We start from the raw sequence: 27833 nt of genomic DNA on the forward strand, positions 1-27833 counted from the left end.
GAAGATACCTTCCCTAATTTGTCTTTTTTCCCCCCATTTCTCTGCTATTATCCACCATGGCCTTTCCAGTCTGAAAATCGTCAGAGAAAATAAGTAAAAGAAAGTAATACAGGGTCTTTGAGCTGGTGATAAGTGCTGCAGAGGAAAATAAAGGAGGGCGAGGAATGTCTGTAGGGAGAAGTGGGGCTGGGGCAGTGACCTTTGAATAAGGCAAAGATGGAGGCAAAGGGGTGGGCAGAGGAGGGGCAGAGGGAACAGTGATCACAGGCCTGGAGGTCCCTCACACTGGACACACAGCATGGAGACTGGTGTGGGCCAGAGTGAATAGGAAATAAGTGGTGATTTTGGGGGTGGAGCCTAAGAGGCTGCCGTGAGGATGTGGGCATTTTTCCCTCTGAAGGAATTGCGGAGCCATGGAGGGTCACCGAGCAGAAAAGTGATACTCTAACGTTGGATCGAACAGGTCCAAGAACCTAATATAAGCTGTACAAATCAAGGGCCAAAGAAGTGACATGCCACCTCAAATTCAGTGCAGAGCTTGAAAGAAACACAGCCTCGACTCTCAGCCCAGTGCTCTGCCCCTCCTGGATGCTGTCCCACAGAGCTGTCTCTAAGGTTATGTTTTTTCCTCACTCAGAGGCTTGTGGGCCAACTGAATGCTTCCCCCTTTTTCAAATGGCAATTTGTCCTGAAAGGAAATTGGAGTTGGCAGTGAAACAAGGCATGGACCTGTAGCCTACAGAGCTGTTGTCCCTGAAAGCAACAGCTGGCGTGTGGTGTACTCGTGGAGTTCAGCAGAAGAGACAGAGCAACAACAGGCAACTTAGCGTCCGGTTGAGCTCCGGCTGACTGCACTGCACGTCTGGATGGATTTCAAATTTGGACAGTGAGGCGGCTTCACACGAAAGGCAGGTGTATATATCATACATGCCCACACGTCTGTATGCACACACGTGGACACACACTGAGGATATGATGTGACTTGTAAAGAGCTGCCCCTGCTTGGTTTCCCACTGACTCTAGTCTCAGCGTTAACTTTTCACTGGCCATGCTCCCAGGTTTGCTATGAGATTTCTTTGCAATGGAACATGCCCTTCGCTTCACAAACTTTCCCCATTTCTTTCAATGACATTAGGGGAAGAGCAGGGAGCTCGGGGAAGTGGTGGGGATATGGACTCGAGATACCCCTGAATCTGAATCCACACTTCATGACTTATTTGTTATTTTACTTTATTTACATTCAAAATGCAATTGTTGCAGATCTCAGAAGATGATTGACACTCACTGCTGTGGCAGAATGTTGTGGTTAGTAGACCCATCACTGGATCCTCTTATTCAACACGTTCTTCCAATAATTCAGATATTACTGTATCACAAATGCCCATTTCTATATTTTGATATCTGCTTTTCAGTATAATTATCTTCCTTCTTTATTCTCTAAATCTCATGATTTTAAAACATTTTTCTGAGAAGTGGTCCACAGGCCCTTTACTTATGATAAGTTGATAAAGTGATCCTGGAGATCAAAACCACATTTAAATACTGAGATAAACTCAACTCTGTCATACACATGGCTAGGTTTAGTCTGCTTACTTTGTTACTTTGTTTAGCAATTTTTGCTTCAAACAACAAGATCCTACTGTATAGCACAGGGAACTACATTCAATTACTTAATAACCTATAGTGGAAAAGTATATGACAAGGAATATATATATATATATATATATATATATATATATATATATATATATATATGTATAAGTGAATCACTATGCTGTACACCAAGAATTAACACAATATTGTAAACCAACTATACTTTCAACAAATAAGTTGAAATAAAATTGGGAGATGAAACTTCCACTGCCCAGGCAGCTGTCTGGATGAAATGATTCAAAGCAGGCCAGGTATTAACAATCCCCCCTAACACATCAAAACCCCATGTGGGATCTTCCTTTTGAGCAGCACAGGCCAACCGGCTGTGGCCACCTGTAAATAGGGTTGAAGTCACTTAGACCCTTGGCTTGGGAACACCGTGGCCACAGGGGTGGGGGTCACTGCAGCACCTACGAGAAGGACGGGGACAGCCTGCTGCTGAGGCCGCTCCCCAGGCCGCAGCCCAGAGCGCTGCAGTCAGGTCTGAGGTTCGGCCGGGAGCGCGCAGCTCCACAGCCCCTCGGGCCCCTGTGGTGCGGGTGGCGCTGAGACCACGCTCGTCCATCACCCTTCCTGGCACCCAGACACGGGAGTCTCCTGGGGGAGTTTTTCTCTGCCTCATACTTCCTGTCTCAGCCTCTTGTGGAATCCGGTCCATGCCCCAGGGAAACAGGGCTTTAACCCTCCGGGACCCAAATCCATTACGGTTTGGATTCGGGATGAAACTTCCATGTTAACTCACCTGGCGCTCCCTTCTTGTGCTGAACTGCCCTCCCCCATCGATGGCATTAGGTCGCATTAGAAGTCCCGACATGCTTGTCCTTAGCTAAGAATCTGAGCCTCTTGCTCAGTCTTCCTCAGTGGAACCACTCATCTGTGGCAGAAAAGTTTGGGCTGTCGTCTACCCATCATTGTCCTCGGTCTTTTGGGTTTTCTGTTGGGTTATGGTTCTCGTGCAGGGATATCAATTTGCACAGGAGAAGCACCTGTAGACATTTTGAAAAATACAGACAGTGAATCCTTCCCCCTCTCCAGCCAAGGCTGGAAGCTTTCTCCCTCTAACAGGGGTTACACAATCATTTGCTTGGGAATTGACCAAACATATTGGCATAATCATAGTAAATTGCCCTTTACTCAGTGCTTGCCACGTGGCATTTTCTACTTCATGTTGTCTTTGTACCTTCAGTATCACATATAATCCCTGAATTATAGATTATAACCATTTCTGTTGAGGACACTCCTACTTGCTAATCTTGAATACAAGTATCTTTGATTCTCTTAATCTATTTCATTCCTGAGTTTCCTGTTCCTGAATTTCAAGAGCGAGTTATGGACACATGTATTTAAGGTTCTCTTATTAAATGTATCTGACTCATCCTCTAATCAAATCATATCCGGAGAAGAGAGATTTTCTCTTTTAAACATTTGCTTTTTCTTATTATATAGTAGTGCATACACACGGTGGAAAATGTAGAAAACATATAAAGTAAGAAAATTACAGCCATACATTATCTAAACACCAAAGGACAATGCTGTGTCATTTTGGACATTTAACTATTTTTCTTAATATTTTATCATAAAATTTCCCTAGGGCAAGTTGCTTAACCCTGGAATTTTACTAGCCTTTTGTCAAGTACAGAATAACATTCCCAGAAATGACCCCAACATCAAAATAGTATGTGAGGTTGGGAAGGCCACAGGGCACTCAGCTTATTCTCTGAGTCCTACAGAGAATGCTGTTAATTCACTGATGTTACGCATTCGATGCCTGTGAGTCACTCACTCACTCAGCTGGCTCGGACTGAGACCTACTTTATACCACGTGCCGATCAAGTGCTGGGGGGACCCCAGAGGGAGCCTGGATCACGGCATCACTGCTCCAAGAATCCTACTCAAGAATCCCACATGGGATTGGGGGGGTGGAGGCAGGTGAGATATGGTGAAATTCATTTCATTATGTTCCTTTAGACATATTTAAATAGCATGAAAATAGTCCCTAGCTTTGATAAGTTTTCTTTTCCCTTCCTATGTATTTTTGAGGATGGGTATAGTTTTGGTGCAGCACGAGTAATTGTTAGATCTTTGGTATGTTAGGATTTTACATGGAAAATTAAGAAGGAAACTGGCACCTTATACAAAGAGAAGAGGCACTGAGGAAAACACAAGCCACCCTCGAACTTGGCTACCATTCAGCATTCCTGGTTTTCAAACAAGGGGAACATAATTCAAAATATATTCCCTAAATATTTTAGCCCATAGTAGAAATACATGGAGGCAAAGTTCAGCTCACTGGAACCTACAACAATGTGCTTACTTAAGCGAAGGTATAAACAGACCACAGATACTATAATGCATCCTTTACTTTAAACTAGTTCATGTGAGCAAGTTTCATTCCACATGAATTTCTCAGTACCAATTTAGGAAATATATCCTTCTTGATTGGTAAAAGTAGCTCACTGATAACCAGATTCAACAAAATTTACTGTTAAATATTTAACCTATTTCCTTCAGGAAATGCTTTTGCGTAATCTGAGTTAAGTGTTTCCTCTATCTGATCTATTTCTTTTCACAGAGAAAAGTAGTATTATTTGCACACGAGCTACTTTTACTCCTCTGGAAATATCTGAATGTGAGCTCAGGGTAAGAGTTGTCTACTGCACAGGATGGAAAAAAAGATTCATTTCACAGCGGAGATCAGAATCTTTTTCTTGAGGGGCGTGGTGAGCTGGGGGACAAGGGAAATGCCTTTGTTTAGGGACAGACCCCAGTAATCCACACTGAAGCTGAAAGATGAAGCCCTTGTGAAGAAATGTGGCAGGACACACTGACACCCAAAGGTGTTCACTCTGCAAAGAAAGAAAGAAAGAAAGAAAGAAAGAAAGAAAGAAAGAAAGAAAGAAAGAATAATTTAACTGCCCTATAAACAGAATGGACAGAAACTTGGTAATAAGGGAGAGAGAAGGAAGGTTAGGAAAGGGAGGAGAAACAATGAAAGGGAACTTGGATGCGGTGGGCAGAAGAGCAGGTTTCTGGAGCCTACAATGAAGGATGATAAGAAAAAAAGTAAAGTTTAAAAAAATTACAAAGTTTAAAATAGTTTAAAAATTAAAAAATGAAGTTAAAAAAATAAAATTTTTTATAGTAACATGGAAGACTTTAAAATGATGGAGGTTTTTTATTTCAAAATTCAAGTTGTTTGAGTTTCTCCTCCATGCTCCAAACAACAGTAAGACCTGCTTGTGTAAGTGGTTTTGGGGGACACCACAGAGAGGGGTGAGCTCTGCAGTTAGGTTGGGCAGGAGCAGAATGCTGGTGTGGAAGGCAAGACAGAAGAGAGAATAACAGTTTCATGAGAACAGAAACTCAAAGCCAGAAATTATCTTAAAAATGTTAGTGTGGTAGGCAGAAAAATGTCCCCCCCAATATGTCTATGTCCTTATCCCCAGAACATAGGAAGAGGTCAGATTCCCTGGCAAAGGGGGCCTATGTTTGCAGATGCACTTAAGGTTGCTAACCAGCTGACTCTAAGATAGACGAGCTGGATTATAGAGGTGAGCCCAGTGTAATCACCAGGGTCGTTATGGGAGGAAGAGGGAGGCAGAAGAGGGGAGAGAGGAGAGGAGATGTGACCACAGGATCAGAGTCAGAGGCACACAACCATGCTGACCTTGAGAGAGAGAAAAGAGGTCACAGGCCAAGAGACACAGGTGGCCTCTGGAAGCCAGAAAAGTCAAAGACACAGGTTCCCCTGAGGCCTTCACAAACAGCCGTGCCAATACTTTGACTTCAGCAGGCTTCTGCGTTCAAGAACACTACAAGGTTAAATTTGTGTTGTTTAGTGGGGACTTTTTCTTTTTTCTTCCTACTACCATGATGTTTGGGGATACTTGTTGCAACATCAACAGAAAGCGAATACAGTAAGCTCCTTGAAATGTTCAGAAATTGCAGATAACACTGGACTGTCCACTTTGATATGGGATTGGGCTTATGTGAACAACAAAAGGACAGTGTGACCTTTGCTAACATCTGCTTTTCTCATTTTTAGGAAGAGAACAGTAAGTCAAAACCTCTGTAGTTATTATTTTAGACAAGTATTTCTTAAAACATTATGTAACATTGTGCCTTAAGACCACAAGAGAGTCTCTGTTCTTAGAAGAACATGGATTCCGTGAGATAGGGTCTTACATCCGAGTCCCACAGTTGTCTCTTATTGGCAATGAGAGCTTGGGCAAATCATTTACCCTCTTTAAGCCACAGGATCTTCATTTGCAAAAGGAAGACAAGAATAAGGATTGTTTGGGTGATTAAATTGTACACACACACACACACACACACACACATATATGTACAACATTTAATACAGTGACTAGCACATACTAGACACTCAACAAATTCGTGTTATGGATTTTTAAATGCATGTATAAAAGGAGGAGAAAGTTGCAGGAAGTTGTGGGAAAACTTAGTTCACGGTCCCAAGAAGAGCCATCTCTCAAAGGGCTCTGATCAGTCAGTCCCCAGTGATGGGCTAATAAGCAGAAACTATAGCACATGAGGATTTAAGTTAAACATAAAAAAGAAGGTATTTAAGCATAATTATTAAACAGAAGGTACGTTTACACTTTTGGCTGGATCATCTTATCTGGAGAGCTTTAATAAGCAGAGAGTCTCCCCTGTTCTAGAGATGGGCATGCAGGAAAATGACTTGGATGGGTGGGCTGTTCTCACACAAAGATCACATGACTTAGTCCTCAAGGAAGTAACACCTCTTGTACGTTATTCCAGATTGACTGTCCTCCCATGATTATTGTCAGCTGTGTCATCAGTTCAAGGAGACAGCCACCTGGGTGACACTGGAATATTAGAAAGAAAATCTCATTTAAATTTTAGATAGCTCTAACATGAAATAAAGTCATTATTTTATGCCTAAAAAAATCTAAGGAACAGAGAGTAAAGACACTCTTCATTGGGAAACTAAGAGAAAATCTGAAACAGCTTCGACTGTCAGAACACAAAGCTGTATTCACATGTCTTCATTTCTGTATTTTCACAGCCAATACACCAGATCTCCTGGATAAGTCACAAATCTGCCCTTAAAGAATGTGATGTAGAAACACGAGGAGAAGTAGTTGACAAACTGGAACAAGAACACCTTCATGGCTAGGTTGTTCTCATAGTCAGTCTGGTCCTTGGGAACTCTGCAGTTAGAATAAAGAAAAGTATAGTCTGTAAAACTGAATGGCTTTTAGATCCTAATCAAAGCCACGGACACATGAGTTAACATGCCAAATATGTGTATATATATATACACACACAAATCACAGTGTTTTCATTTAAGCTGTTTTGAATTCCTTAACATAGCTACTATGCTAATTCCAAGTGTACACACTGTGGTAAGAGTTTATCCCATTATGAACGTAATATCCCACAAGGCAAAAAAAAAAAAAAAGTCACCCGTTCCTTAAAATTTATAAGCACAACTGTATCCAATGGGCAAGAACTGTCCTCTGTCAGGTGTAAGTTGACAGAAAGCTACTTCTATACATCCTGCTAATTGATATTCTCTTGTCTCCCTGAACGGCAGTAAGGTAGGACTATTGAAGAAAACAAACAAAGCACGGGGCAACTTGCTAGAAGCATTTGGGGAACATAAAACGGGTCATCCTCCTAGTTCTGAATTTGAATTGGTCTTAGTGTTTTCAGAAGATGACCACTGAGCAGACCACTGGGAGAACCACCCAGCCACATGCAGCGTGTGGGAAGCACTTAACTTGGGCCGCTAAGCCGCTGGCTGGGATACAAGCCAGAGAGAAGAAACATTTATTAAAGAAGCCACAGCTGATGAGAATGGAGCTACACTAACAAGAAAAGCATGGGGGGAAGACATATAACACTGTGATTACTTGTCCTCTCTGTAACACACAAGCAAATGTGCCACTGGAACCACGACCCTCTTCCACTTATTTGCAATACAGAGACTATTTACTTTCAACAATAGGGTACATGATCTAATGTAATTGAAATTATTATTAAGCACTGACCTGTTTACACAGAGCTTGGACATTCTAATCCTTCCTTTGTCCCTTTCACTAATGCAAAGCTGGAGCTAATTCACTTCTCACATAGGCTAGAGAAAATACGTTTACACTTGAAGTTTTCTAAAGACTGTAATGTACTGGAATTGAAGTGCCTAAGAGACACAGTCTCTGTTTTGACCTGGTTCTAAAACTGGTGTAGAAATGACCTCAGCTGCAGGAGGAGCTTACCAGAGTCCGTCATCATGATTGCCGGTTTCTCATGTATGGCGTTCAGGGTCACGATGATGATAAAACTGATGAGGGAAGCAGTGATGGGCGTGGCCCACCTGCACAGTCAGGTACTTCTGGATTGGGTCTCTTCCATTCAGGTTCTTGGGAAGTTTTGCAGAAATTACAATGAACACTGAAAGTCCATAGACAATGATCCCAATAACTCAAGCAATGGTCAACAGGACCTGACAACCCAAAAACCCAGCAGCATGAGACTCACTAATGATCGTATTTTTACACAGAAAACTTGCCCCCACCCCACGCTTAAACAGACAACATGCATGTGCTGTAAACCTCACATAAACGTGAGAAGTGATGTAAATCGCACGTAAATGCCACAAGAGACGTGAATATCAGGCATGTTAAACTTTAGGGGAGGAGGAATGAAGGATGTCAAAAAGAATGAGTGCATCCACTAATGTAACATGCTGACAGCAGGAGCAGCTGTGTGCAGGGCATAGGGAATATATGGGAACTCCAATTTCTGTGACTATTTCTGTAAACCTAAAACTGCACTAACGAAGGAAGCCTGTTAAGTATATCTTTAAATGGGTGAAAATGGAGTAACTGGTGGCATGTTCTTTTGGAGACAAGTCTGTGATAGCAGAACCAATGAAAGTATCCCTTCTACATCTATAGAAGTACTTAGGTTATGAACTAGTTGTAACCAATGAAGGGGATATGCTTCCTTCCAAGGGAGAACCTATCACTGATTCAGGGGTCAGCAGGTGCTAGCTGTCGTCTTCATTCTGAATAGGACCAGTGAAGCTGCGGACATGCCCTGAGGGAAATAGTGGAAGTGACAGCAGGTCTCTGCTGATGAAAGCTTCACATGCTTCTCATACTCCTTGAGATCTTAAAATGGCAGGTACTCCTACTCCCTGCATTTGCACAAGATTCATGTCCCTGATCCGTTGTAGTTCTGACTGTGTGGACCCAAGGGCAACGGGGGTGTCGGAAGCATAATTTTCACGTGGCTGATAGGGTTTCAGTTCCTCACTAGGCAGGTTATTTTCTGGCCACTGAAGAATGCACATTAAAGATCCCATTTTTAAACTGTTTTCCTTCCATCTACCTTCTTGGTCATAGTCCAGAAGCATGTACTCAGTGTCCCTGGCTGCTCCTGATGGCTGCCCCAGAGAGAAAGCTACAAAGAATGTGAATTTCAAGACTAAGTGAACCACATCATGTTACTTACAGTAATAGCAGGAAGCTGGCTTGCACCTGCAGGGGAGAGCAGAGGGAGTGTTTACAAGCCTCTCCTGGAGCCAAACTCCTGATCTGGATCCCAGCTCTGATGCTAGCCGTGGGGCCTTGTGCAAATTTCTTAACCTCTAGGGGCTTCAATCTCCTCACCCATATAATGGGGGGATAATAATAGCAATTTATAGGACTATTGTGATGAGTCAATGATTTACTAATTGTGAAAACAATTAGAACATTAACCACAGGCATGTGAAAAACTCTACCTAAGTATTAGCTATGAATATGGTGACCAAAGTCTTAAAAAGGTGTTTTTCTTAGTTTTTAAGCCATCAGTTTGTAGAGAAAGCATTTTATTTCCTCCTCTACTCTCTTTCATCATCCTTTTCTTCACAGTTAAGGCTTCATGCTTGGGGAAGGAATAACTTTTTGGTGTGTGTGTGATTAAATGTGAAAATTAGTTAAGGCTGAGAAAAATGTATTATAGAAGGTATATTAAGCCTTCCTCTCTTGTACAGCACATATAGGCCATTTAAATAGTATGCATTTTTAAAAAGTCTGCATAATAATTTTTTAATTATGTATTAAGTAATCATAAGAGTTAAGATTCCTTAAATGCTTACTATTGCTTCAGCACACATCTATTTTTCTAAATCCTCACAATCACTCTGTGGGGAATGTAATATTATATCTCTTTTACAAATGAGGAAATAGAGCCATGTGGAGATGATGCAATTTGCCCCAAATGAAGCATCTATTAAGTGAAAGAACTGAAATACTCAAAGAGCCCAAAGACACACTAACTGTATAGCACTGTCTCCTACATGGTCTGTGAAATCAATTCTAATTCATTCCAGAACTTTTACAAACTTGACACATTTCCATTTTTCTTCCAAGCACTTAATGGGTTCAGTATTTCTTACAAAACAGGAAAGCTTTCCATTCTCCTTCCTCAAGTTTCTTCTTACTTATCATCTTTTCTGATCATAACTTTAATGTTTGCTCATTAAAGAAAATTTGAAAGTACTCAGTAGTGGACAGAACTGCTGTCCTGTATCTGTCCCCAGTCTTAGGAGAGGACCCAGAATTTGCTTTAGGATAAATAACCTGCCTTCTGTTTTTAGTCCTGTGATTTAAGCTCGATTGACCCACTCTTTCTGAAGCACCAGAGGTAGATCTCAGTTGGTTTAAGACAAATAATACCCCTCATTCTATTGGCCTCGCACATGATTTGTGAATTGGCAAATAACCCAGGAAGAGCCACTATTATGTGAGGAGATACGTGCTGGTGCCCATGTGAATGATAAGCTTCCTCTATCAAGAGAGGAAGCTGGCGAAAGAGACCTCTCTTGGTTTGGATGGATGTGTGATCTGGGATGCTGAGTGCCTAGAAGCAGCATGCTGAGATATCTTTGGACACAGAATGAAGACAGGACAAAACCAGCCCTTGACATCATCTGGGCTACAGTATCTCTCCTTGACTGAAGCCAGACCTCAGACCTGAGGTTTTCATTTACAGGAACCAATAAATCCCATGCATCCCCATTCTTTGGTTGTTGTTTAAACACATTGGAGATTGATTTTGTCACCTACTATCAAACGACTCCAACTCTGAAAATGAATAAACAATAAAATAAGAAAAATGCTTCTACCTATAGACATAATTCCTTCAGAACTGTGCATTGTTTGTATATTACAAATCATTTTATATATTAATTTTATTCTCAAGCCTATCATAAGCACAACACTTTGACATGTCATAAAATATTCTCATGGACACACTTTTTCATGGCTGCATAATATTCTACTATGTGAAGGGTGGAAGAATATTTTGGCTGAGATTTTATATATATCTACATAGAAAACTATGTCTGTGACTTGCATCCATACTGACATTTCCCTGACTTTTTGAAATACTTCCTGATTAAAAGTTTTTCAAAGCTGAATGAGTGGATTAAAGCCTATGAATATTTTTGACTCTTGATATGAACTGCCAGACTGCTATCTAAGAAGACTTGAGGAGTACACCAGAAATTAACACAGCATTGTAAATCAACCATACTTCACAAAAAATATCCAGTAACCTAGGCATGGGATTGGTGATCACTGGCACTTCATCCTCATAAACAGAACTGTGTCACTCAAGAGGTGGAAAACTACTTCATTTTGATGTGCACTGACTGAATTACCATTGGAGTGTGACATCTATTTTTTCCTTTGTGAATGTGTGTTCATCTTCTCTGCCTTCTACGCTCCTGAGATTTTTTGATGTTACCTTTGAAGTGATCTGAACTCTCTATGTATTGAAGGAATTAGCCCCTTGTCAGATTTGGAAACAAATAACATCCTCTGGTGTTTCGTTTAAAATTAGGATGCTTCTGATGCATGGAAATCTTTATATATTTTCCTCTGAAACTTACTGTTCATCTAGAGGTTGTATATTCATCCATATTTATTTCTAGTTTTTTTCTAATTGTGTAACTTTTTTAAATGTTTCTGGACTTTATCACAATATATGGTTCACTGTATGATTTCAATCTTTTCTTTTCCCCCCAAGTAGCTAACAAGTGTTCCATTTACTGAATATCTTTTATTTATCTCCCTGATTTGTCATGCCTTCCATCTCTTATATTAAATTATTATTGATATCAGGGCCCATATCTGGACTTCCTGTCCTATTTTCTAATCTGGCTATTCTTGAACTAGTAAAACTCTCATTATCTTATTAATTATTATATTACTAATATGATTTTATTCACAATAAATCCCAAATCAATTTTATAACTTCTGATATTTTGGAGATATGATCTTTTAATCTAAAATCATGTGATTAAAGCATCTTTTATATCTTTCAGTAGTTCTTATTATTTTTGTTGTTAGTTCCTACTATCCTTTTGTTAGGCTATTCTTAGACATTTTACCTTGGTTGTTATTATTGGAAAATTTTAGAATTTTTAATACCTCCATCTGGTCTCTTAATCAGACCTTGGAGAATCCTAAACCACTGATCTGATTTTAACAAATGAGATGAAAAGAATTGGGGGAAGCACTGTGAGCAGAAGAGACTGTGGAACCTCCAGAGTGGCGCCCTGTGTAGGCTCAGATGTTCTCTGGTAAAAGTTTTCTCTAGGAGACTACATAGTTCCCAGCTTGATTTTCAGTTTTCTCAGCATTTCACATTAGATTTCAAAAAGTCTGTGGCAGGTTCTTACCCAGAAAAAGAGCACTTGCACAAAGGGTTATAGGTACCCACTTTCCCCAGGTGGTAAAGGAAACACGCTCTTCTTCCTAATTAAAAAAACAAGTTTAGTCAATCAAGGGATTACACCAATGAAATGATTTTTCTCTTAACTGGTCACTAAATCCTAAACATAATTTAAAAAAATAATAATTTTCAGACACAGCCTCCTTATTTGTAACTGCATGGGGTTTTTTTCCTTTTTTTTTTTTCTTTTCTTTTCTGTTATCGATGTAAAACACACAACAAAATACATACAGTGTTCATTTTAATAGTATTTGTTGGAAATGCACATGTGAACAATAAACTGTTTCCCTGCCACGGTCTGAGCTTAGGCGTCTGGATACCTGACAAGGCCAAGCTTTAAAGCTCTATTCCTTAGCTTGCCTTTGATTTCAGAAGTGACTGTAGTGACAGCTTAGAGTCCGTGCAGGACAGGAACTTTCACAGGTTTCTGCAGTTAACTGGTCTCCGCTGTGTGTTTCTTGTTTGAATTTTATGCGTTAATTAGCTTCAACTATGAAGTTTTAGAGTTTCCCTTTTAGAGGTTATAATTAGATTTTTTTTTAGAGATGAAATCAGTAAGACTCAAGATTTACCTGGATTATAAAACCAGATATAGAATAATAATAGCTGTAACTAAGTACATGGCCCTTCCTCTGTGCCTGGAAGTCTTTCAAGTAGATTCTGAACATTAATTCGACCTGTCCTTACCACAGTCATGAGGAAGCAACTCTCTTATTTTATTTTATCGGAAACTATGGCACAGAGAATTTAAGTTGTCCAAGATTACCAGGAAGCAAGCTACTCTGTTCAAATATGTATTTAGGCAACTTCATTCCCAAGGTCTCACTACCACAACGCTGGCCGCTCTAAACAATGGAGCATGCATTCGCAATTAAAGTAAAATGTTTCAATTAAATAACTAAAAAAAGATTAAACAATTTTTTAAATAAGGAAGAACGATAAAATGAAATGAGTCTTCATCTTCAATTTTTCAACATGCATGTTCCAATGAAAATTTAAACTTATTAGTTGGCAATTTTAAATTTAAAATTGGCAGTTTAAATGACCAAAATACTTTTCTTCAGTATTTTTTGTATGCTGCCAATATAAGTTTTTGTTTTTCAGGACTCAAAAACATTATGAACATCTAATTTTGTCTAAGTTTCAGCTTTCATTTCTGAATGTACAGTCTTTTACCAACATATGCTTTTACACCCAACTTCAGTTGTAAACAATGAGAACTATTCATAATGGGGATTATTAGAAGCTTATTACATTGTAAAAGACAAATGTCATTTTCTATTGGTAGCTGAACTTCATTTTTTTCCATTTATAAACAGAGGAGTTTGACCTGCTCCCTCCAGACCTTTTCAGTGCCAACATTCTGTAGATCTGTGATTCAATTTATAAAATCTATAGTTGGAGACATTTTCAGATGCTCCTAGTAAAAGCATTTTCTTTCCAAGTGTTATTCATGCTCACAACCTACTGTCCTGCTGCTGCTGACTGCAAGTACCATCAGCTCTAAATTATCTCAGCTGATGGAAAGAAGCAATAATACAGATGACTCAAAAAACCATCTTTTCATAGCTCTGGAATGTTAATACAAAGATGTATAGTTTTATTTTTTTAATTTTGCAGCAGGAGTGGCAGCAATAAATTTACATTTCCAATTATAGAAAATGCCTAGCTCAAACACTGCTCAAACACTGATGGCACATCAACAAAGGTTTCCCTGCTTCTCCTACCCTTCTCTGACTTTAGGATGAGAGCCACGCTGCTTTGTGCACATCCCAAACGGGAGGGGGAGCAGTGACTGGGACTTAGTTCAAGGCAAAGGGGCACCTAGTCTATGATGAAAAGGAGGCCGCAATAATGAATGCACATGTGAAAAAATGGGAGTCAACTATAAAAACCAATGTGTCTTTCCTTCTACATTCATGCCATAGCAGCTAATTTTTATTTTGCATTTTTTTATTGGTGTTTTGAAAGGATAAAAATCAATGCCTCTTTTCTTATACGTTTATACCAGTCTTTGTCATTTCCCCATTTTTACTGTTATTATGAATGAAGGACCACACTTCTCTTCTGTGTCCACCATTCCAAGCAGTGCTCCTTCACCTTGGCTGCACATTAGAATAACCAGAGGAGCTTTAAAAACTTCCCTATGCCAGAATGCACCCCAGGCCACTAAGTGCCATCAGAGTTTGCAGTGATGGAATAGAGAGAGAACAGCAGAATCTCCAGTGATAACTGATGCTTCAGAAATCTGTACTTAATATTTATTACACTTAACACTTTGGTAAATGATTAACAAAACCACATTTTATTTATAGGCGATACTGAAGAGAAACATGAGTTAATGCCTTTTTTTAAGAAAAAAGAAAATTTAGATAACTTATTGAACTTGTGAAAACAGACTATGTAGTTCTCTAGCTCAGGGGAAAGGTATTAACGTGATGGTCAGAGGCAGGTTACTGTGTCTGATGCTAAAGTACCTGCTACCAACATATTATGCCTACTAAAAACACAAATATCAGGGGGAAGAGTGGGTATAGCTCAGTGGTAGAGCACGTGCTTAGCATGTACAAGGTCCTGGGTTCAAGCCCCAGTACCTCCATTAAAAAAGAAAGTTAATAAAAGCAGAAGTAACTGTCATAATTTAAAAGCAGTGCACGGTCCACCCTCCAAGCCTTCTCCTCACATCCCTCTGTCTCTTCTGTCCGAAGGACCTGAGGGTGGGGAAGGGGATGAGAATGCTTTAGTAGCCCCTGCATTTCTATTTTCCACCACCCCAGTCACACAAAATTAAGATAATATTCTTAAATATGGAAAACTGCCATTTTCCTCAATCTTCAGTAAAGTAATTTTTAGAAATCGTCATTCTGTTTTAAGACTTGTAACTTGAAATAGTAGACAAAAACAACATGAAATGTTAATTGAAAATGTGGCTTCAGGGTAAATACCCTAAGCCCTTCTTCCAACCAGACTGTTAACCCTAGGCCCCAACTCTAGAGAAATTCCAGAATAACCACTATTCCCTCCACCGTTATACCTGAGTCTCTACCATGCTCTGAGAATAAAGAGACAAAAGACACAGTCCCTGCTTCCGGGAGCTCCTAGGTGCACAGGACTCATCGTGAAATGATGGCTGAGGAGGCGTGTTAAGGGGGCTTGGATAACAGTCAGCAGAGGGTGCTCGGGGCAGAGAGCCAGAACTGCAGTCAGGGCTGTCCCAGAGGAGGGAGCCGCTGTGGTGAGTTCTGAGATGCCCTAGAAGTGATCAGGTGAAGGTATAATGTTATGGACATTTCTACCTGGGGAGCTGCACATGCAAAGGAGGGAGGCCAAAGAGAGCCAGGTCTCTTCCAGGAACTGCAAATAGTCTAGAAGTGAGTACAGGGTGTGGGAGGCAGGTGAAGCAACCAGGTGGAGAGATCACAGCTACACATCACAAAGGACTCTGTGTGCCTCCAAGGTAGAGGGGACATGCAAAGTGATCTAGAAAGAGACAAGATAGAGGCAGGGAGACCTATTGGCAGATTCATGTGAAGGCCTGCTGAGGCCCCGCCAGGAGGAGAGAGAAGAAAACATTTCAGCAGGTGGACGGATTGGCCACAGGTGTGATGGAAGGGCAGGAAGCGGTCAAAGATGACGGCCAGCTTTCTGGCTTTGGCAGTGTCCTAAATTATAGTGCCATTCCCTGAAATAAGAAGGGCAGGAAGGGGAGCAAGTCGTGAGAGGAGACAACTGATTCAGTTCTGGCTGGGTGTCTGTAGGCTCCAGGAGAGATGTCCAGTAGGCAAATAAAAGTCTAGAAATCAGGAGAAAGTTCTACGCTGAGACAAGTACTTTTCCTGTTTCAAGAGGCTAATGGGTGTGAGTTGACAAGCTCACGAGAAGAGGTGTAGAGGGGTAGCTTTCACCCTCCTGCACATGGGAAGCATCTGGGAGCCTTTAAAACATAGTGCGCCCCAGCCTGGAGTGGGGCCTTTGTACTGTTTATTGTTTTTTAAATACTTCTTTCCTTTTTTGGGGGGGGAGTTAGCTTTATTTATTTTAATGGAGATACTGGGAATTGAACCCAGGACCTCTTGCATGCTAAGAACATGCTCTACCACTGAGCCGTACCCTCCCAACCTTTTTTTTTGTTTTTAGACATTAGCTCTACTGAGCAGTCAGGTTTGAGTATCAACCTCTAGAGAGCAGAGAGCCTTGGGGTAGAGATCAAGGAGAAGCTGCCCAGAGCCCTGCAGACCCCACTAGGGGCAGTCGGAGACGTAGGGAGCCTCAGACGGGCTGTGAGGAACGTGAACTCAGCACTGCCCAATGACAAACATGTTTCAAGCACCCACTTCCCAGCAGTGTTTGTTCTGAGTTTACTTGTTTTCCAGTAATACTGGGTGAGAATAGAAATAATCTGGACACAGGGATCAAATTCAAATGCTGATTATGACCATTCTTAGCTGCGTGATTACTGATTAAAAGGTTACCCGTCTGCCACGTGTAAACTGGGGGACCTAGAACCGTGCTCGTGGGCTGCTGTGAGCGTAATGAAACGACATCTATAAAGTCCCTCCTGAGTCTCAGAGGTAATTGCTCCTATTGTCCCCAATTGGGACACCAAGAAACAGAGGCACAGAAGGCTTCAAACATTTGCCCAAGGTGAGGGTTGGGGTCAGGAATCAAGCCAACGTCTTCGTGGATCCAGAGCCCAGGATCTTCTTACGAACAACACGGCACTGCCCAGGCTCCCTGCTCAAAAACCCGCCTCCCTTTGGCTCAGTTCCATGGCGCCTGTGCTGCACAGATGTCGTCACTACCTGCCTGCCCGCCCAGTGTCTGATCCCGGCACTACTCCCTCCGTCCCACACACCGCTTCCTTGGGCACACCAACCCTCACGAGGCCATTGCTGTGGCTGCTCGGATGTTTACACGGAAATGCAGGTGGCAGCCCAGCTTTTTCCTATAGATGCTGCTGTGAATGGAGGCAAAGAGCTCACAGTTGGCGGGGGAGGTCAAGTCTGATCTCCTCCTTGGCTGGAGAGCTGGATGGAATCCAGTTTCCCTCTGCAGCTTAGACATCCAGCATGAGAGTTATGTAAGGCCATCTGGCCTCTCAACATAGATATGATGCCCTCGCAGTCATACTTAACACCGTAATCTCCTGGCTCCACCAGAGAGCAGAGGCCCTGGCCTGTTGTCCACCAAGTTTTGTTTCCTTGCATGACAGCTACAATGGGGTGAGTTAACACCGGACCAGAAAATATACAAAGCCCTCGTGTACTATTTCCTGACACTTGCAGGTCACCGAAATACCCCAGATACTCCAAGTAAACAACTAGTAAGAGGAACTGAGCTGGCTCGTCCATCAGACCCCTGATGGCAGGACTGATTTGGCCTCTGCTGCTCTCGGGATGATCCGTTCTCCTTCTGTGTGCCCTTTCCCAAGTGAAAGAGACTGTTCTTTGTTTATGGGCTAGGGAGTATTTGTGGCTGTCTGACCAGAACCTTCAAAATTAGAGCTCTTGGTGAGAATGGAAGCATGGCACCCACATCTCATGAGCTACCCAACAGCCTGATCTAGCCAAGACTGTGGCCAACACCAGGGGTCCATGCTCTTGAGTGTTGGGTCTGGAGAGCAATGCCTCCACCACTGAGAAGCTGCCCTACCACTTGTGCCCTTATCCCCATCCAGGGGGAGGTGACGCATCCATGGGATGAAAGCCTTGAGGGCACTAGGTGACTGTGGACCAAGCTTTGACTGGCCGGTCCTGCCCCCCATGTGACCCATGTTAGCCTCACATGCAGAAAATCCCCAAAGAGACCCCTGCTTGAATGAATGGGTCACCTATAAGCCAACTGTCCTCGGGCCGCCTAAGAAGCAACACAGTATACACAGTGAGCCACCCACTCACTGAAGTACCCAAGGCTCACAGTTCCCTAATGTGACACCAGGTACCCCCGGCAAACAGAAAACCCTTACTTTGTAATTGACTTGAGAATTCTTCTGCCAACACTGCCTTCCACCATCCACTTATGAAGTTCTTTCCACTCTGTCCCCTGCTCTGCAACTGTGCAATCAGTCCAGAGCTCCTTCATGAGACAGGAGGGAAGGTGGCCGGGCACAGCCATTAAAACAATGGCACAGCCATTAGCAACAAGACGGTGGGAAAGTCAACTCCCAGTAGATCTTGAGCTTCAATACACACTCACCGAAATACAGCAGGATGCTTAATGGCACTCCCACAGGTGCCAGGACAGGTTCAAGGCTGACCATAAAAGGTCAAAGGGTGAGTGGTGGCCCAATTTCTGGGAATCCCAACACCTTCCCCAAAGCGGTTGGAATATTCCTCCCACTTATTAGCATATGAAGATACTGAGCGCATAAAAACTAACAACCGCACAACTCGTGGCTGCTCTCTCTGCTGAGGGAGACAGCCCACACTCTGTCTGTGGAGTGTGTATCTACTTTTACTTTAAACTGGAGCACCCAACCCCCACGCCTCATGGCCTTTCTCTTGCCTTCTGAAACAGCCCACTCTGTCTACAGAGTATATATCTTTCCGAATAAATCTACATTTACTGAAATGTGGCTCTCTCTTGAATTTGTTCCTGTGCAAACCAAGGACCCACACTTCACGAGGTGCATCCCAGGGACCCAAATAAGACCTGGGCTACGGCCATCCTCTCCCCCACATTTTCCTGTATCATACATTCCTTCCCAAAGGATCTCACCTTGTGCACTTCAAAGTAGACAGCACTCATGTGTCCTGACCTGGGTCTGCTTCTGCGTGTATCATTTCTCATGTCCACTAGAACGTCACCTTCATGAGGACAGGGATTTGGTTCTGTTCACAACGGAAGCACCAGCACATCACAGGTGCTGGAGAACTATTAGCTGAATGAATGAGCTGTGGGAATTCCTGGGAATTCCACCTGCAACTCCTAGCCACTTGGGTCCCAGCTGACTCCAGTTGCTCCCTGCTATTCATGGCTGACCTCTGGCCACCACTATCTGCTCTGCCATCACCTGAGCCGGGATGAGCTGAGATAAGCAAACACCTCGGAGAGCATGGCGGCTGGTTCATGCCGTTGCAAAACACACGCCCTTTGACTGCCAGGGGTTACTTAGAATGGACAAACTGAAGGCAGCACCATGGGCACCGCCCTATGCCACAACTCACTTGAAGCACCAGGACTGCACACAGGGGAAACGCTGGCCCTTTCCAACCTAAGGAGAGGGACTATGGGTGAGGAGAGGGTCTCTGTCAAATAACAGTCTCTTTACATGCCCAGTCTTAGAAAAGCTCTTTAAAGACACTTCTGGTATCTTCCTTGTGTTTCTGTAATCCCTCTAAATTTTGTCATTTTAATCTACGCATGAGAAATACAGATGCTCTTGAAATCTCTCTTGATTTTCAATGAAGAAAATCCTCAATTTCCTTCTCTGCTAAGAAAACTGCTGCACTTTATATTAAAAATCATCTTCCTTTCATGAGTTTCTATCTTCAAACACCTAATTTCACAAGAATCAATGAAGCAGGACATGAAAATCATGCTGTGCTTTATCACCTACAGGTGGGCAGGAATGAAATGAATGAGTACTGATCTCATGAGACGGGAAGGCTGGGGCTGTCTTATTCCTGCTACAGATGGAAGGGTCCATATCTGTGAGGGTGAGGAAGGACCAAGGATGAGAAGCCAACATTTTCTAACCCATTTCTCTTTTTCAGAGTCCCAGACAAAACAATGTGATTGTATCAACAAAAACAAGAACATCTGCACCCTTCTAAAAGCACGCTACAACTTTACTACTACACACGGCACTCTGTCACTGACCTAAAGGCTAATGACAGCCAAGAAATTTGCAGAGATCTTATTCTGTGCTCATCCCTTTTTGTCTTTGGAACCTCAGGAAATTTGCCTCCTCTCCCTGAGTGGCATTTTCCTCATCGATCAAATGGGAGTGTAACAGTCATTCATTTGCTCAGTGTCTATTCGACAACAGGAGATGGCTTATGAAAACAACAACAAGAAAAGCAGAACAGCAATTCTGATCTGTGCTGTCTTCCTCCCCCTTCCTGAACATGAACTTACAGGGTAAAATGGCACCTTTCACTAAATCCTGAACTTAAGGAGTAGTTCTGATAAGGGAGTCACAGGACTGCCGTGTAACCGAGAAATGACCTGGTGAAAGAGAATGAGTTGCCAGTAAATCCTCAAAACCCATAAGGGTACAAACCCTGGGAGCTACAGGCATGGGTAGGAGTTCCTTAGTTCCCCATTTCACAAAGCCGAGAACTTTGCAGGGTCCATGAAAGACACAGATATCCCAGTACAACCAAACCATGTTTTGGAGTACACCGGGGCCACATCGCTGCTGACCTGGACTTCTTTGTGTCCCAGAGCAAGAGCCCTGGGCGGGGGTGACTGTGCTTGAGGCTGGACAAGAACTTCCTGTTCTGTCTCTTTTGCTCTCTCTCTTCCTGCAATAAAACAACTGGTAGGACTCTGGTGGGGAGCACTGCACCCACATTCTCTGGCAAACCACACACTAGGCAGCTCTAGCTGATCTGAGAGAGGACTCTTCAATGAACACATATACACCAAAGTCAGGCAGAAGGCTGCCTGTGACCTTGGGAATCCAAACCAGCTTGTCTTGTTAATCAGGATATTACACATCTAAAGAAAGTGTGCACCAGATGAAGACGATGCCTTAGACAGCATTGGTGGTTATGTCCAGCAGTGTCTAAGGACAAGTCATGCTCTTGTAGATGGGAGCACTTTGGTTGCTTTCAGAGTTTGCTACTGAAGGGCTGGGACATTTCATTGGGCCTTGAAACTCCAGACCTCTTTACTCACAAAGGCAGACAAGTTAGGTGAGCCAGCTCAGCCTTTATTCCAACTTTCTAACCAAAAGGCTATGAGGTTGAAAATATATTCCTCAGACTCTTCTGCAGCAAGGGTTCCAGATGTGGCTTTAAAAATGCCCATCAGAGATTGAGATTTGCAAATATAAACTACTATATACAAAAATAGCTAAAAAAACTAAATTTCTTCTGTATAGCACAGGGAACTATATTTAATATCTTGTAATAACCTTTAATGAAAAAGAATACGAAAAGGAATTCATACATATATATGTGTATATGAATGACTGAACATTGTACTGTACATTAGATATTGACACATTGTAACTGACTATACTTCAATTAAAAAAAATATATATACATATATAATGACCATCAGCAGCATCTGAGTGTCACTGAAAGCAGAAACCCAGATGAATGGAGGCAGAGGTAGTTGGAGGAGCTACGTTATTTTGCTGGGGTGGATGCAGCCGGCATGTCAGAGATCTAGAAGGAATGCTCACAACAGCCACTCACTGATCTGCAAGTGAGTTAGGGTAACAGCTTCCTGAAATCCTTCCCACCCCTCCTGATGAGCCAGGTGTCTGGTGTTTCTCTGGAAATCACTAGGCGCAGCCTGGAACCCAAAGGTAAAAATTAAAAACTGCAGTCAGGAAGCGAAGAGCCTGGCAGGACGTGTTGGACAAAAGTAGGTCAGAATCAACAAGGAATGGAGAGGGGATAGGACGTGTGCTGAGAACCCTGACTTCAGTGGTGGATTGTCTCTGTTGAGGACTCTGAGTCAGTGTGAGTAGATGGATTGGTGTGGACTATAATGGTGGCCATTGTTCAGATAAGTGTGTGATTTGGAATATATTTATTAGAGGAGGGTTTTTTTCTTCCCCTTCAACATTGATCATTTCTTGGGAGCAGAAAAATACTCTGCCACAGAACATCTAAGTGCAAAAGAGATGCTACGGGATGATGGTGGTATAAAAAATTTCAGTTCTGCAGTTCCAAGGTTTCCTTAATGAGGTTCACAGCATTTGGAACTTAAAATAAAATAAGGCACTTATAATAAAGACATCATCATATGTATATATCCTTAAAGATACACATATGGTGCTATAAGTGGGCCTGAAATGTGTTCTGCATTCTAAAATCCGATGAAATAAAATCAGTAGCTCAATATGCCTGTCGGCTCTATAAACATGATGTAGCTAATGATCACAGAAAGCAAGATCAGCTAGGAAATTTGAGATTTGTCTTTTCCAGTGTCAAAGCTATTATTTTTTGCTTTACTTAAAAAGCATATTTTTAATTAGGGCTGTCAGCATCCATTGGTATATGGGGTTCAGTAGATGTGTTCAGATGCTCTAGACAGTGAATCAGAGCAAAGACTGAGGTTTAGACAGTAGTTAAATGCCTCAACCGTGTGATCAGCATCCACATATTGCTGTACTGAAAATCCTTAAAAGTGAGAACTTCATTAAAGCAAAGAAAAGAGAGGGAAAAAAATAGCCACAGTCTAGTGGAAGTTTTGTTACGTGTAAAAATGACAAAGGGCTATTCATGAGCATATTTTTAAAAACCCCTGCATTTTAATAAGAAAAACAACAAACTGACAACAGGTTGCACACTGCTTCCTGTAGGAGAAGCCATGCAGATGGACTCTTATGTGAATGGGGCTGGAGCTGTAGAATTAGTTAGTCTTACAAGTAACTCAGTTAAAAACAAATGCAAATGGGATACACTTCTAGAGTATCTGAGTAAAAATCATGGAAAACTTAGGGCCCTATGAAGCAATGACAATGGCAAAATTTGTCAAAATTAACCTCTGCAGTCTCTGGAAATTAAACCAAGGCTTCCAGCAATCCGGGGGGTGTTTATTTGAGAAAAAAAAACAGCTAAATTTCCATAATGATAGTGAATTTTGTGCCATTGTATCTTGATCTACCCCCATCCCCGTATCCTCACCTATATGGTGGCCTTTAAAAGCAACAGTTTCACAATCAAGGTAGGGGCAGAAGTGATTTGAAGTTACCCAAAAAATCCGCCCCCAGAGAGCTGTCACAATTTGACCTATCTCAAACTCATGCTGTGCAAACAGCCAGTCCCCAGAGTGTGTGTGGGAAACAATCAGCAGTGAGTATTTAACATTACAACTGCCTGAGGCAGTGGGGCCAGCAGAGGCTAACTAAATGCTTACAAGGAAACTTAGAAGGCAAAATTGAGACTTCCGGGCAAGATGGCGGAGTAGAAGGACGCTTGTAAGTCACCCTCTCCCACAATACACCAAGACCCACATGTACAGACCCACTCAGCCAACCAGAGCACCTGCGGAACTCCAAATGATCATCGCGCTCTTCAAAAGATAAAGACGCCAAAAATCTGGTAGGAGAAAAGGAAAAAAGAAAGAACAAAAGGCAAAGCAGCACGGGACGGGTCCCGTGGGGAGGGAGCGGCAAAGGAGGCCTGGCGCTTGCTCGCTGGGTCTCCCCTCTCCAACTGAGAGGCCAGCGGGACGGAGGGGGAGCCTCCAAGGCTCGGATCTGTACAGAGCAGCCCTTGTCTGACAGAACTAAGTTAAACGGGCACAGAGCGTCCCCCCGACACCCAGCCTGAGACGCGGGCCGGAAGCAGCGGGCAGGGCCAGGCGGCACAAGCCAGGTGGAGGACAGGGACGGCTGCACGGAGGCAGCTCCGGGGGACTGCAAGGGGCTGGGCGCCGTGGCCGTAGGTGTACAGGACAGAACAACCTGGGCCCTCCATAAAACAGCAAGGTTGATGTGCTCTCGGGGGAAGGGTGCATACCCCCATCTCTGAAAACCCGCAGAAATTTTCAGGGGAAGAGGGGCGGGGCCCGGCAGAGCCGCCATATTCTCCAGCGCTGAGCACCCAGGCGGGGGCAGAGGCGAAACCTGTGTCCACACCAAAGGGCTTAGCAGCCTCAAGGGCCAGACTGAGACGGGCCTACAGCCCGGGGCAGATAGGATCCTTCCATTCTGGTCCCCCAGAGAACTTGCTCCACAAAGACAAACAAGCAGCTGTGTCTTGGCTCGGCGCAGGGACGAGGCTGCCCCTCGGTCTTCCCCGAGCCCACCCGCGGAGCGCGACCAGGGCGGAGTGCCGAACGGGGCGGAGCTCGACCAGGGCGGAGCGCCGGCGCAGAGCGCGCAGCCGCACAGAGCAGCGGAGCTACCGGCGGCACAGGCAGGGGGAGAGCGGCCCCCCGCCTGTCGGGCAGGAACACAACCCCGACCAAGGTGCTGGGAAGGGGCGCGACCCGCCCTCCTGCCTGGCCAGTCTGCAACATCTGACTGCGGCATCCGGAGGGGCAGTGACCCGCCCGCCCGCAGCAGAGGAGAGCTGCATCTGACCCCGTGTTAGGAGGAGGCACGATCTGCTTGCCGACAGGTGCTGGGAGCAGCACAGAAGAGGGCGCCAACGGAGGGCCTATGAAAACAAGCTGAGCTTCCAAAACAGGACAAGACAGAAGGACATCACATTAAAAGCACACACACTCCAGGAGAACACCGACAACCCCCTATTTTTGTTTTGTTTTGTTTTGTTTTTTTGTTTTGTTTTGTTTTTTTGTTTTTTTGTTTTTGTTTTTGTTTTTTTAATCTGTTTTTACCTCTTCTATTTTCAATTACTCTCTTAATTTTTACTTCTTAATTCATTTCTATTTCTCTTGGGTTTTGATATCCTGTTATTGATTAGACACAGGCTTCAAACACATATATTCATCTCCCCACCCCTTTTTTTTTAAAGGTTTTAAAAGGACGTCTCCACCTGATTAATACTCTGCTTCAACTCGCTCTTCTATTATTCATTACACATTGTTTTCAAACCCTCTTTCTCCCTTCTTTTAAAACTCTTTTTCTCTCTCTCTTATTTTTTTCTCTTTTTTTGTTTTTTCTTTTTTCTTTTTTTTTCCTAAGTTCTATTCCTAAATACGCATTAGATAGATAAAATCCTTAAGATCCAAAATAGACAACTGATACTCCATAAACCACAGTGCCAGAGAGGTATGAGCAAGACGAAGAAGCAGAGAAACCTTTCCCAATTAAAAGAACAAGAGGAATCCCCTGAAAGAAAGCTCAATGAAATAGACATCGATAGCCTACTAGATCAAGATTTCAAAAAAAGAGTGATCAAATTGCTGAAGGAATTAAAAGAGATAATGCTTAGAGAAATAAAATATGTCAAAAATGAAATTGAAGCTATAAAGAAGAGCCAAGCAAAATGGGAAAACTCATTGACAGAGATGAGGAATGATCTAACAGCTGTGCAAAGCCGACTAGTTAATGCAGAGGAACGAATTAGTGATCTAGAAGAAAGGGCAACAGAAAGCACCCATTCACAAGAACTACAAGATAAGCAAATAAAAAATAATGATAATAGCATAAGGGACCTATGGGATAATATAAAGCGTCCCAATCTTCACATAATAGGGGTCCCAGAAGGGGAAGAAGGATCAAAGGGAATTGAAAAGGTTTTTGAAGAAATCATGACTGAAAACTTCCCAAACTTAAAGAAGGAATCAGATATACAAGTACAGGAAGCTCAGAGGGTCCCAAACAGGAAGAACTCAAATAGACCCACACCAAGACATATCATAATCAAGATGGCCAGAGTCAAGGATAAAGAAATGATTCTAAAGGCAGCAAGAGAAAAGCAAAGAGTGAACTACAAGGGAACCCCCATAAGGCTCTCAGCTGATTTCTCTACACAAACACTACAGGCCAGAAGGGAGTGGCAAGATATATACAAAGCCCTGAATGAAAAAAAGATGCAGCCTAGGATACTTTATCCAGTAAGGCTATCCTTTAGGATAGAAGGAGAAATAAAGAGTTTCAGAGACAAAAAAAAGCTGCAGGAGTTTAGCAACACTAAACCCATGCTAAAAGAAATATTGAAAGGGCTATTCCAAATAGAAAAGCAGCAGGATGCTACAGAAATGAGAAACGTACAACTGGAAAGGTGATAACTCATGAATTACAAATAAAGAAAACAAGAAATTATAAAAGAAGACATACAAATCACTGAGAGTGGGAGAGGGAGGCAGGGAAATATAGAATTTTTTTCTTTCTTTTTTAAATTTTCTTAACAGTAGGATGGGTTTGAGATCATGTTATTATCAGTTTATTAAAAACGGGTATAGGTTAATAGATTTAGAAAAAAGGGTAACCACAAGTCAAAAATTTACAAGGGAGTCACAAAAATTAAATAAAATCCATGATAATACAAAGGAAAATTACCAAACCACAAAAGGAAGAAGAAAGGAACAAAGAGGATATACCAATTCAACTGCAAAGATAAGTTCAAAATAGCAATAAACACATATCTATCATTAAGTACTGTAAATGTTAATGGACTAAATGCTCCAGTCAAAAGACATAGAGTGGCAGAGTGGATAATAAAGCAACAACCTTCAATATGATGCATACAAGAGACCCACTTTAGGGAGAAGGACACATAAAGATTGAGAGTGAAAGGATGGAAAAGGATATTCCATGCAAATGGAAAAGCCAAAAAAGCAGGTGTTGCAGTACTGATTTCAGACAAAATAGACTTTAAAACAAAGGCCATAAAGAAAGATAAAGAAGGACATTTTATAATGATTAAAGGAGTGATACAAGATGAAGATATTACACTCGTTAATATATATGCACCCAATATAGGAGCACCTAAGTACATACAAGAATTACTAACAGAGATAAAGGGGGATATTGATGGGAATACAATCATAGTTGGAGATTTTAACACTGCATTAACATCACTACACAGATCTTCCAGACAGAAAATAAACAAGGCAACAGAGAAATTAAATACTACAATAGAAAAACTAGATTTGGTGGATATTTTCAGAGCTTTACACCCCCCAAAAATAGAATATACATTCTTTTCAATTGCACATGGAACATTTTCCAGGATCGATCATGTACTTGGACACAAAAGAAACCTCAACAAATTTAAGAAGATAGAAATTATCTCAAGCATCTTTACTGACCACAATGCCATGAAACTGGAAATCAACAACAGAGAAACAAAGGACAAAAAAAGAAAAGCATGGAGATTAAACAATATGTTATTGAAAAAACAATGGATCAATGAGGAAATCAAAGCTGAAATTAAAAAATACCTTGAGACAAATGATAATGAAAGCACAACCACTCAAAACCTATGGGACACAGCAAAGGCAGTGCTAAGAGGGAAGTTTATAGCGATATAGGCCTTAATTAAAAAAGAAGAAAAATCTCAAATAAATAAGATAACCCACCACCAGAATCAATTAGAAAAAGAAGAACAAAAAGCCCCAAAAAGCAGCAGAAGGAAGGAAATTATAAAGATCAGAGAGGAATTAAATACAATAGAGATTAACAAGACCATAGAAAAAATCAACCAAACCAAAAGCTGGTTTTTTGAAAAAGTAAATAAAATCGACACAGCTCTGGCCAAACTCACAAAGAAGAAAAAAGAGAGAGCACAAATTAGCAAAATAAGAAAGGAAAATGGAGAAATTACAACAAACAAAATAGAAATACAGAATATCATATGAGAATATTATGA

The 27833-nt window shown here is 42.1% G+C and overlaps 1 long non-coding RNA gene across 1 annotated transcript in view; it reads right to left on the reverse strand.

Moving 5' to 3' along the window:
• Nucleotides 1-2491: 2491 nt before the first annotated feature.
• Nucleotides 2492-27833, reverse strand: part of LOC140694603 (uncharacterized) — a 39126-nt gene continuing 13784 nt past the window's right edge. Inside the window, exon 3 of the long non-coding RNA XR_012070187.1 lies at nt 2492-2639. This is a non-coding gene — a long non-coding RNA (uncharacterized lncRNA). The remainder of the gene's footprint in view (nt 2640-27833) is intronic.

The sequence above is a fragment of the Vicugna pacos genome, unplaced genomic scaffold (genome assembly GCF_048564905.1).
Source record: "Vicugna pacos unplaced genomic scaffold, VicPac4 scaffold_65, whole genome shotgun sequence".
In the NCBI taxonomy this organism is placed as follows: Eukaryota; Metazoa; Chordata; class Mammalia; order Artiodactyla; family Camelidae; genus Vicugna; species Vicugna pacos.